Source organism: Clinocottus analis, unplaced genomic scaffold, assembly GCF_023055335.1.
Source record: "Clinocottus analis isolate CAN_PGR_092001 unplaced genomic scaffold, fCliAna1.0.p SCAF_10, whole genome shotgun sequence".
NCBI lineage: Eukaryota > Metazoa > Chordata > Actinopteri > Perciformes > Cottidae > Clinocottus > Clinocottus analis.
Window position 1 is genome coordinate 1,324,611 of NW_027175821.1, and position 9,964 is coordinate 1,334,574.

Here is a 9,964-nt window from a genome sequence, read left to right on the forward strand (position 1 = left end):
TCACAAAGAAAGGTGTGTGTGTGTGTGTGTGTGTGTGTGTGTGTGTGTGCTTGAGTGAGATGATGTAGCACGGGCAGTGTAAACATCGGGGTCATGCATGCGTACAAGCACAACACACACACACACACAGACACACACACACACACACACACCAGTTCATTTGGATTCCATTAAAAGTCTTTGTCTCTGATCAATAATTTAATAACCTGAAAGGATGAAGGACTCATCATAATCAATATATATGTGTGTGTGTGTGTGTGTGTGTGTGTGTGTGTGTGTGTGTGAGCTGAGAACACAGTTAAGCTGCGTGTAAATGCACACACACACACACACACACAGCCTGTCAGAGGGAACACTGGTCTGGTCCGTTTGTTGACTCTGCTGTCGACGTCTTTTGTTCGAGGCAGTTTTTTGTCTCACTTTGTCATCGTCTTTGTGTTGATGTTGTAATGTTCACAGCGTTGTGTATATTTCATGAGCGGCACACAGCATGCGTTGGTCGGTATGCAACTCGGTTTGAGGTCAAAGTCAGTTTCTTCACTTAACTTACCTGACAAAGCTGAACCCCCAATAACATGTTGAAGAATTCAGTAGTTCTTGTGTATATCGCTCACCACTACTGACATCATGGAGGTATAATCTGTCTTAAGGGGTATAATCCAGCCTAGGCCCCTTTAACCCCGGGTATAGTGCGTACTGGGGGTATAGAATGACCCGTTACTGAAAGCGTTGTGAAAATTCGCAACGCTTTTGCTGTGAACGCAGCATCGGTTCACCGCACGCTCGTCAACGCCGACACACCTGTGCACAAAAGCTCGTGTCCGTGTCGCCTCGTGCCCTCCCTGCTCATTTACCTTTAGTCCAACTAAAGCGCAGAAAATAGACCCAGTGGCTGAAGAGCTGGAGCTCCCGTGTTGTGTTCAGGTCAACGCGTCCGTGTTAAAACCTCCGTCAGCGCTGTTTGTGCTTCCTCATTGTCATTCTGTTAAGTACTTTTAATTACGCTGCAGCATCCCTCGCTCTCTCTCTCTCTCTCTCTCTCTCGCTCTCTCTCTCTCTCTCTCTCTCTCTCTCTCTCTCTCTGTGTCAGCATCTTCCTCCCTTTCTTCATTTACAATCTCCCACGCACTCCCTCTTTCTCAAATTCCATTTCAGTGTCTGGCTTTGGCAGGACACGCTGAGCTAGTGCCGAGGCAATAATGAGAACTGTCAAGCGGCGACAAATGAACAGGTGAGAGAGACAGGGAGAGGAGAGAGAGAGAGAGAGAGAGAGAGAGAGAGAGAGAGAGAGAGAGAGAGAGAGAGAGAGAGAGAGAGAGAGAGAGAGAGAGAGAGAGAGAGAGAGAGAGAGAGAGAGAGAGAGAGAGAGAGAGAGAGAGAGAGAGAGACGTGAATATGAAGTACTGGCACTGCTGTGACTACTGACAGTCCACTCACGCATGCACGGACACACGAGCGCGCTCGCATCGCGGCGTCACGGCCGAGAAACACGGCGATACGGCGACGCCAAAATGCTGATATTTACTGTGAGATTTCACCAATTAGATGTAAAGAAAAATACTTTTTTAAAACAAGGATTTAACGTTCCAGAGCCCGATCTTCATGGACACAGGTTTGACCTAATTCCAGATGCAACAACGTCGCCAAACGTTTTTATTTATATACCGAAAATTTGCAGACCCAAAAGAAATCAGCAGATTTTTTTTTCCACTTTTTTTTTAATTTTTTTTTTTACAAAAAGTTATATCTTTACTCATCTCTCTTATTGCAATCATGTATTGAGGAAAAACTTTACTTGGCTTTAAATCTTCTTCTTTTTTTTAATTACAGCCAATTAACTGCATAACAGCTTAATGTGACGTTCAAGCATCTTCTCAACTCCCAAAACATTTTTAATATTTGGAATATGTACATTTTAATTTAATTTTCTTGCCTTTAAAAATTAATTAAGAGAATTAAGTGATGAAATAACAGATACCAATTGACTAAAATAACTTGCACTCTGGAAGACAGTAGCCCGATATACACTGGAGATTTATTTTTAAACTGGTACGACGTCCGGGTATTTTTGTCATACTTTAGTTTGGTTTGTATATTAATATACATGTACCAGATATAGTAATACAGCCAAAGATTTAAGTGAGTGTTTGAGTGTTGCTATTAGCTTTATATTTTATTTATGATGTTTGTTTGTTTCTGCACTGTTCTGTTCTAAAGTCAAACATTTTAATATTATCAAAAGTGCATTTTACATTGTGGTAAAAAAAACGAGCGGTCAAACACTTTTTGAGTCGTTTTCCTTGATAACGATTCATCGTGAACAAGAAATCCCTGTCGAAGACCAGCAGGAGAGCTAGTTACCGTTAGCCGTGAACACAGCTGGGCTCAATAACAGAGTAAGTAAAGTTGATTAAAGGAGATGTTTTCACAGCAATATAATATACACTTGAGATAAGGTATTATTAACTTACTAATACTTGCTCGAAGCAGTTTATAATATATAATTAAAGCTACTATTTTAATGTTCATAGGGGAGAGCCAGTACCAAAGGTACGAGCCATTCAAAAGTGTGCAACATTCAGGTATCAGGATGCAAAATAAACGGTATTGGATCATATTAATATGAGCAGTGTCCCTTTCTGCAGCGCATGAAACCCCGAAAACAATGCTTAAAAAGGTAAATCCTTTGAACAAACCAGACTTATTCGTTCAGTATCTGCCATCTGCAGCTGTTTCACACTGAATGAGGAGCTTCTCCCTCAGTTCATTAAATCCCCGCAGCGGTCTGCGTGTTGATGAATCGCCCAGACGACGGCGACTCGCTGTGGCGACTCGCTGTGCCGACTCCGCGACGGTGGAACGAGCTCTCCCCGTTGGCATCGGTAGACAGCGAAAACGTCACTGACAACTCATCCGTTCAGACCGCACCTCGGCCCCCGATCTCGCGTGAACAGATTTTTTCGCGGAGGGGGTGCCGCGACACGGCAGCGGCCCGACGTGGCATCTCTCCGGCAGCCGGAGGCGCCTTCGGGAGCGCCGTACCCTCTACTTGCCGTCGCCAGAGGAGTCACTTTCACTTCCTGACGACAACCATGGTGACAAGCCATAATATCTGAAATATCTTCAATATCAAGCCAACGATGCAACATATCCTCATGCGAAGTCTTTTGTAAAGGCACTCCTCATTCATCGAGCGTTTTCCCGGGAAAGCCGGCCAGCAACACGCGTCAACTTCCGACAGGATGAACTTCTCTTCACAGGGAACTGAGTTCTTAGTTGGGAAGAGCAATGGTCTAATTGCCTTCTACCACTTTTAAAGCCACTTTAAAAAAGTCTTCACCACACTCCGAATAAAAAAAAAAGGTATAGAAACGAATTCTGGGAGACAGTTGCACTATTGGCACAGTTAACACAAATTATTTTCATGCTGGATGGTGGAAATGGTAACTGTTTTTACGGTGATAGGCCACGCCCCTTTTAGGTGCGGGGTAACATTCCCAACGCTTTCGTTGTGGACGCAGCTTTCTTGTCCCGCGGCTAAAACTGACGAGGTGAACGCGATGCGAATATTTGCAACGCTTTTGGTGTGAACGCAACAGGTGCTGACGAGGTGTGTGTGTGTGTGTGTGTGTGTGTGACTAATGAGCTGATAAGGTGAGCAGGAGGTAGAGGGGAAAGAGGCCGAGCTGTGACGGGCAGGTGAGGCGAGGTGGGATTGGCTGAGAGGTGAACGGGATGCAGAGAGATGTATGGAAGCTGAACTGTGCGAGTAGCAGGACGACCCATCGATGTTTCTCTGCTTATCTCCGTAGGTTATCATAACCTTGTGTGTATGCTCACTACACACAGCTACCATTATATTCAATTGGTAATTGTATCGGCTATTGCTGCTTTTGTAAGTGAAGATATTATCGCTAAACGGATATATTGAGAATCACGAGCGCTCTCTTAGCACGTTGAAGCGCGACGCTGCCGGTTATGTAACCCAAGGGAACTCAACGTGACATTACAGTTAAGTTTGTAGAAGTCATCAAGCGCCATCCTGACCACACTAATATAAATGTACACACAATAAGGTTCAGCCGGTCAAGGGACAAATAAAACACTCGCGTCAATGACACACATTCAGCCGCTGGAGCATACAGTGGTGGAGCTGTTGGAGAAAGAGGAAAGAGAGAGAGACTCCTTGAATCCATCCTTCAGACAACCGACAGCAAGGAGGACAGAAGGCGGAGGACGATAGGGGCGAGATAATGAAGGGGAGCCCGGAATGAATGGAGTGGCAGATTAGAGAGGAGGAGAGTAAATTGAAAGTATTGAGTAACCCGGGAGTGGAGCGGGGAAGGGGAGGGGGTCGAAAGAAAGAAGTGAAGCAAGGTGGCAGTCAAAGGAGGACGGAGAGGCAGAGAGAGAGAGAGAGGGAGAGAGAGAGAGAGAGAGAGAGAGAGAGAGAGATGGGCTCGGGGATGAAGGAGAGGAGAATGTGTTTGAAAAGGAGAACGGACGAGGTGCAGAGGGGAAGTCACATCAAAGACCGGGCCGAGCTGCAGAGGGAGGAAGATGTTTTATTCACCTGAAGGAGAGGGAACATTCTCAGTTACAACATGTACTGCATGTGACACACACACGAGGTACATGTTAGTGGAACCACAATGACTTCATATATACAACATTCAGGATGTTTTTACTGTCATATGCACAGATACCAGGGTTTGCTCGGTCCTCCTAACACAGAATTATAAAAAACTTAATAAAAAATAAGGCACAAAGTATAAAAGATATAACAGTATTGCACAAAAATATGATAATAGTATTGCTATGATATGATACATATGATAATAGTATTGCTTGTTGTATCTTTATGCTACATCATTGCTACAACATTGCAACATGACAACAGATCATAATTTATTTCGCTATGTATTGTCTTTTAAATATTTTACCATCATTCTGCTTGCTTATATTTGCATGCTTTTAGTTTAAAAAGTATTGTTTGTTTTACATTTTATTTCACTACATACCTGCAGGTGTTGAGCTCTCACCTTTTGTAAACACAGGTAGACTTTACCTGCTCTCTGTGTGTTGGTGACCCACGCTGATCTGATGTAGATTTTTTTTTGAAGAACCTGAGCTCACTGGAGCCCCAGACTCTCTAACCATAGAGGCTTATGTTATATTGGGTATCATTAATTCTTTTGACAACGTTATTATATCTCACACCTGTGTGAGCCTTGACGCTTCAGTTTTAACCTTTAAAAAATGACTGCAGTGCAGAGCGATACCCAGACTGAGCCCAAATGTATGACCGTATCAATGTGTATTGCACATTGAGTTCAAAAAGTTTGAGTTGGGTTGTTAATTTACAGATACTGTCCGTCATTTTACAGAGTTTTGTATATAATTAAAACATGTAGTGTTGCAAAAAAAGAGTATTACAATATCTTACAATATATATCGTATCGCCAAATATCGTGATATATTGTGTGTATCGCGATACGAGGTGCACATCTCTGGGTAAGATCTCCATTATCCAGTCGGTAGTTTTACTTTCCATTAAGACGTTACCGCTGCTTTTCTCTTCCTCGCCGGTGCCGCAGCTCGACTAGCGCTGATGCTCCAGAGCAGTTCAGTCACCTGTACACATCACAGTGTTGCTTTCAAAGCTCGAGCATTCTGGCGTGCAGAGAACACAGCTGTTGTTCGGCCTACTTTTGCAGCGCATGTCTTTATGAAGTCCGGCCTTCACTTGCGTCTGAAAGCTGTTAATCGATCACTTTCGCGGCGGTCTGGATGCCGGATGCATCGCACGCCGCTCAACGCTCACGCAGAGGATCGTCTTCTGTCTTGAAAAAAGTCACGGCGTTAAAACCGATAAGTCAAAGCAAATTGATAAATGAAGGTAAAAAAATGATAGGGTGGGGGGGGGGGGGGGGGGTGCGTAAAACAGAGAAAAAGTAATAACTTCAGTGGAATGGGGTCAGCGAGATGGAGAGAGAGAGAGAGAGAGAGAGAGAGAGAGAGAGAGAGAGACAGATACATAGACACAGAGCGAGACGGAGAGGGAGAATATGAAGAAAAAAAAAGACACGGAGAGAGAGCTGGAGGATGAATCGACAGCGATGAATTGAGGCGCGTTCGGAAAGGGGGGTGAAATAGCCAGGTGAGGAAAGGGGGAGGGAGGGAACGGGCAAAGGGAGAATGATGGAGGGCGGTGGCGTGGGGCGACGTGGGAGGAGGGGGAAGATGGGGGAGGAGGGGGAGAGCCGACGGGCGATGAGAACATTATGGCTGGATAATGAAGAGGTTCCACGCTGTCAGCCAACACCATTCACCCTGCATGGCTCTGACCCCAAAGTGTCAACAAGCTAAACGACCGAGCAGCAGCGCATTACCGCGTGTACACACACTCACAAACACACACACACACACACTCTCACACACACACTCGCAGACGGACTTGACGGGCGCACCATCCGTGGATGATGCCGAGACACAATTTTACCGACTTATTTGTGTCGATGCGGTACGGAGTCGCTTGTAAATAACGCAGTTAATAGTAATCACGGTGTGCTGTGTGTGAGTGTGTGTGAGTGTGTGTGTGTGTGTGTGTGTGTGTGTGTGTGTGTATTCTCAGAAAACCTAATAAACGACATGCATACTGATTCACACACACGTATGCAGCGGTGCGTAGCCGGCGCTCTAGCTGTTTGCGGAGCAAATATCATATCCTTTATTGGTATTTCGGGGCGGTGAAATTCAATAAATTGAGTCAACACAGGTTGCTTCGTGGAGCTAATCTCTGCTCACACATCACACGGCCGCCGCCGGGAAAAAAAAAATGGAGTCGTGATCAACGGGAAAAACCTGACGGTCGGCTGCCCGTCCACGTTCCTCTATCTCTCTTTGTCTCTCGCTCTTCTCTTCTCTTGTCTGCCTCCCTTCTCTATCTCTCTACCCGTTGGCTTTATCACACATTTGCACACAGGCATCCCTCGTTTTATGCCGCTCTATCTCTGTGTGTGTGTGTGTGTCTCTCTTTCTTTCTCTCACACACACTTTTGTCATTGCCGCCGGATGCAAAGCCCCATCCGGGCAGCGTAACGCTCTCCTTCTGTTTTTCAATTCAAACTCCACTCTGGGCTTTTGCTGACGTGACAGGATAGAAACCTGTGTTGCTGGAAGCGACGCCAATGTGAGTCTGACTTCACACAGAGTCCAGCGGGAAGGAGAACTCAAAGATGGCCGCTTTCAACCGGCGGTTCACTTCTTCTCGAGGTCCAGGGAGTTTGTGGGCCAGATGCCTTTTTTTGTTCATTGGCATAAAATACACCACTTTCAAACTGTTTCGGGGCTTTTATAAAAAAAAAAAGGTGCTCGCTCACAAGTGGCTGAGACGCCAGTCCGCCTTTTAGCCAGTTGGTTTATAGCCTAGCGTTAGCTTTTAACAATCATCAACGCGGTTCGAAAAAGACAATCTCGCTGAACAAAAATGTGTGTGATAAGCCACAGAGCTCGTTTTTCGTCCGTGATCCAAAATCCCATTGTCTTTTTTTATCGAGGGAAGCACATTGACGCTAACGTCCCCGCACCGCTTGTATTAGCGCCGCTGTGGCCCACGCGGATATGGTTGCTTTTTAATTCTGGTTACGCCACCACAAAAATACCCACGTATTATGAAACCACCTTCATGGCCCGTGTTTGTTAAAGGCTCAGATAACAGACGGGCCTTGTGTTGGTTATTTTCCTCTGTTTTAGAAGTATGTCTTGTCATGTTCTACGACCTGGCCCCATTTTAATTTGCTCAACACTCGCTCTACTTGTTGTCTCGATAGTCATGTCACACTCGCTCACTCTGCTGCTGTGACTTTCTCTTTTTTAACAGCAACAAGAGGTCACTTACTTCTCAACTACAGTCAGCTCTACTTTCTGGGTCGATTCAAAAGTCTTCTTTTATTTTGGGGGCATATTAGAGTCAAAGGTTTTTACAGAGGTCACTCTGAAAATCTGAAAATACTGTCAACAGCTATAAGAAAAATGTAAATAAATTGTCATTTTCTTTAGGAATAAAATGTAAAAATTGATTGAACTAGCAGAATATAGAGAGGAATGAACCTGTAAAGTCTGGTGTGTGTGAGAGCTGCTGAAGTGGAGATTTCTGACTCGGAGTCGGTGGGAAAAAAAAAACTCATTTTGTGAAAACCGCCTCAAACGGGGAATATCAGTGATTGAGGTTTTGCTTCCGCACGGCTCTCAACATGGGGGACAAGCCGGAGGCTAGCTGCTAACTGTGCTAACAGCGTGAACGGCGCTAACAACGGCGCTGACGGCGGTGGGAATATTAGTTTATACAAAAGTATTATTAACTCAAGGTTCCCTTTTCCCCAGAGGTCTTTAAAGAACTTCCACCTTCACGGTCAACCGAAAGCCCTGGAAGAAAGCTAGCAAGTGGACATTTAGCTCAGACTGACATTTGGAAACACTGCTTCCATAGCAGGCGTTCAAACTGCACATTCATGTGTTTCATGAGGCGTGTAAGTCTGCAGATGCGGTTTAATTGTGTTTTACGTTCAAGTTATATGTTTTCTGTGTGTGTTCTTACGTAATGTAACGGCCAAGCGTTTCTTATGAAAGATGGTTACATAACCTACGTTGTTCACTCTATTAGGATGAACAGAAGTACAATAGATGTCATGTGTACAGAGGATTCACTCTCTGAGGTTTCTTCCTTCATCCCCCACCACATTAAAGGTGTTTTTTGGGGGAGTTGAAAGGGAAGTGAGATCCCTGGACACGGTGTGAAAGATTGTAAAACCCTCCGAGGCAAAGTTGTGATTTTGGACGATACAAAATGAAGTTGACAGCCAGGCATCATGTAAGAAGAAGTTGCGCTAAACACAAAGAAAAGAAAAAACAATCACGGTTCGTAGCCATGATTCAAAAATTAACCTGCAAATCACAAGCTGTCAGAATTAGGAGGGGGATGTCAGTAGAAGCAGCTTTGCAGCTTGCATCTCTCTCTCTCTCTCTCTCTCTTTCTCTCTATCTCATCCCCCTCTCCCTCTGAAATTAAAAAGGCTTTATTGGCATGTCGTAACACTGAACATATTGGCAGGGCATATATACACACGTGTAAAAAGTGTTTAAATCTATAAAACAAAGCCGGAGACAAAGCAGAACTAAGACACGACCGAGGTGTCATTCAGACGATGGCGAGCGCCGACATGGCGACTGCCGAGCTCGCTGGCTATTTCCAGCGAAAATTTGTGTCCCGGTAGTTTGTCTTCATCTGAGAGCTGCAGAGAAAAACCTTTTGGTTTCGTGACACGTTTTTTTTCCTTCTTGTTCATATGATAGGTTCCCCTGGATTTTTTTCTACGTGTCTACATATTTTGGTTTCGTGACACGTTTTTTTTCTTCTTGTTCATATGATAAGTTCCCCTGGATCTTTTCTACGTGTCTACATATTTTGGTGATGGAGGCGTCGCTCTGCGGGGAGCTCTGGGCTCCGTCTGTACTCTGTCAAGGTTTTCTCTAATTGTAGATCAGTGAGCGCGCTCAGATAATCCGCTGTGGCGCCGCGTTGACAGCACTTTGTTTGTCTCTGTGCCTTTTTTTTTTTTTGTGTGTTGGCGTCGGCCAATAGGTGATCCCGCTTTGTTTGTCTTCAACCATGTTGTAATTTGCCTGAGTGTAATTGCCGGCGTGTTATTCGCCGCGGGGCTCGCTAACGATGTCCAAAATTAATTAATTGCTCATCTTCTTTTTTTTTTGCCTTTTCTATTTATAGCGGGTATTGGCCTAATTCTGCATTAATTGTAGTTTTCCTGTGGGCACATGGAGGATAATCTCACAGAAGTCTGCATGCGGGTCTCATCGGGGTGTTTATCCCATTGAGTCAAACCTTGTTGTGCGAGTGGACCCGACACCTCGCTTTGCCATAGAGTGCAATTAGTTCAATCACACA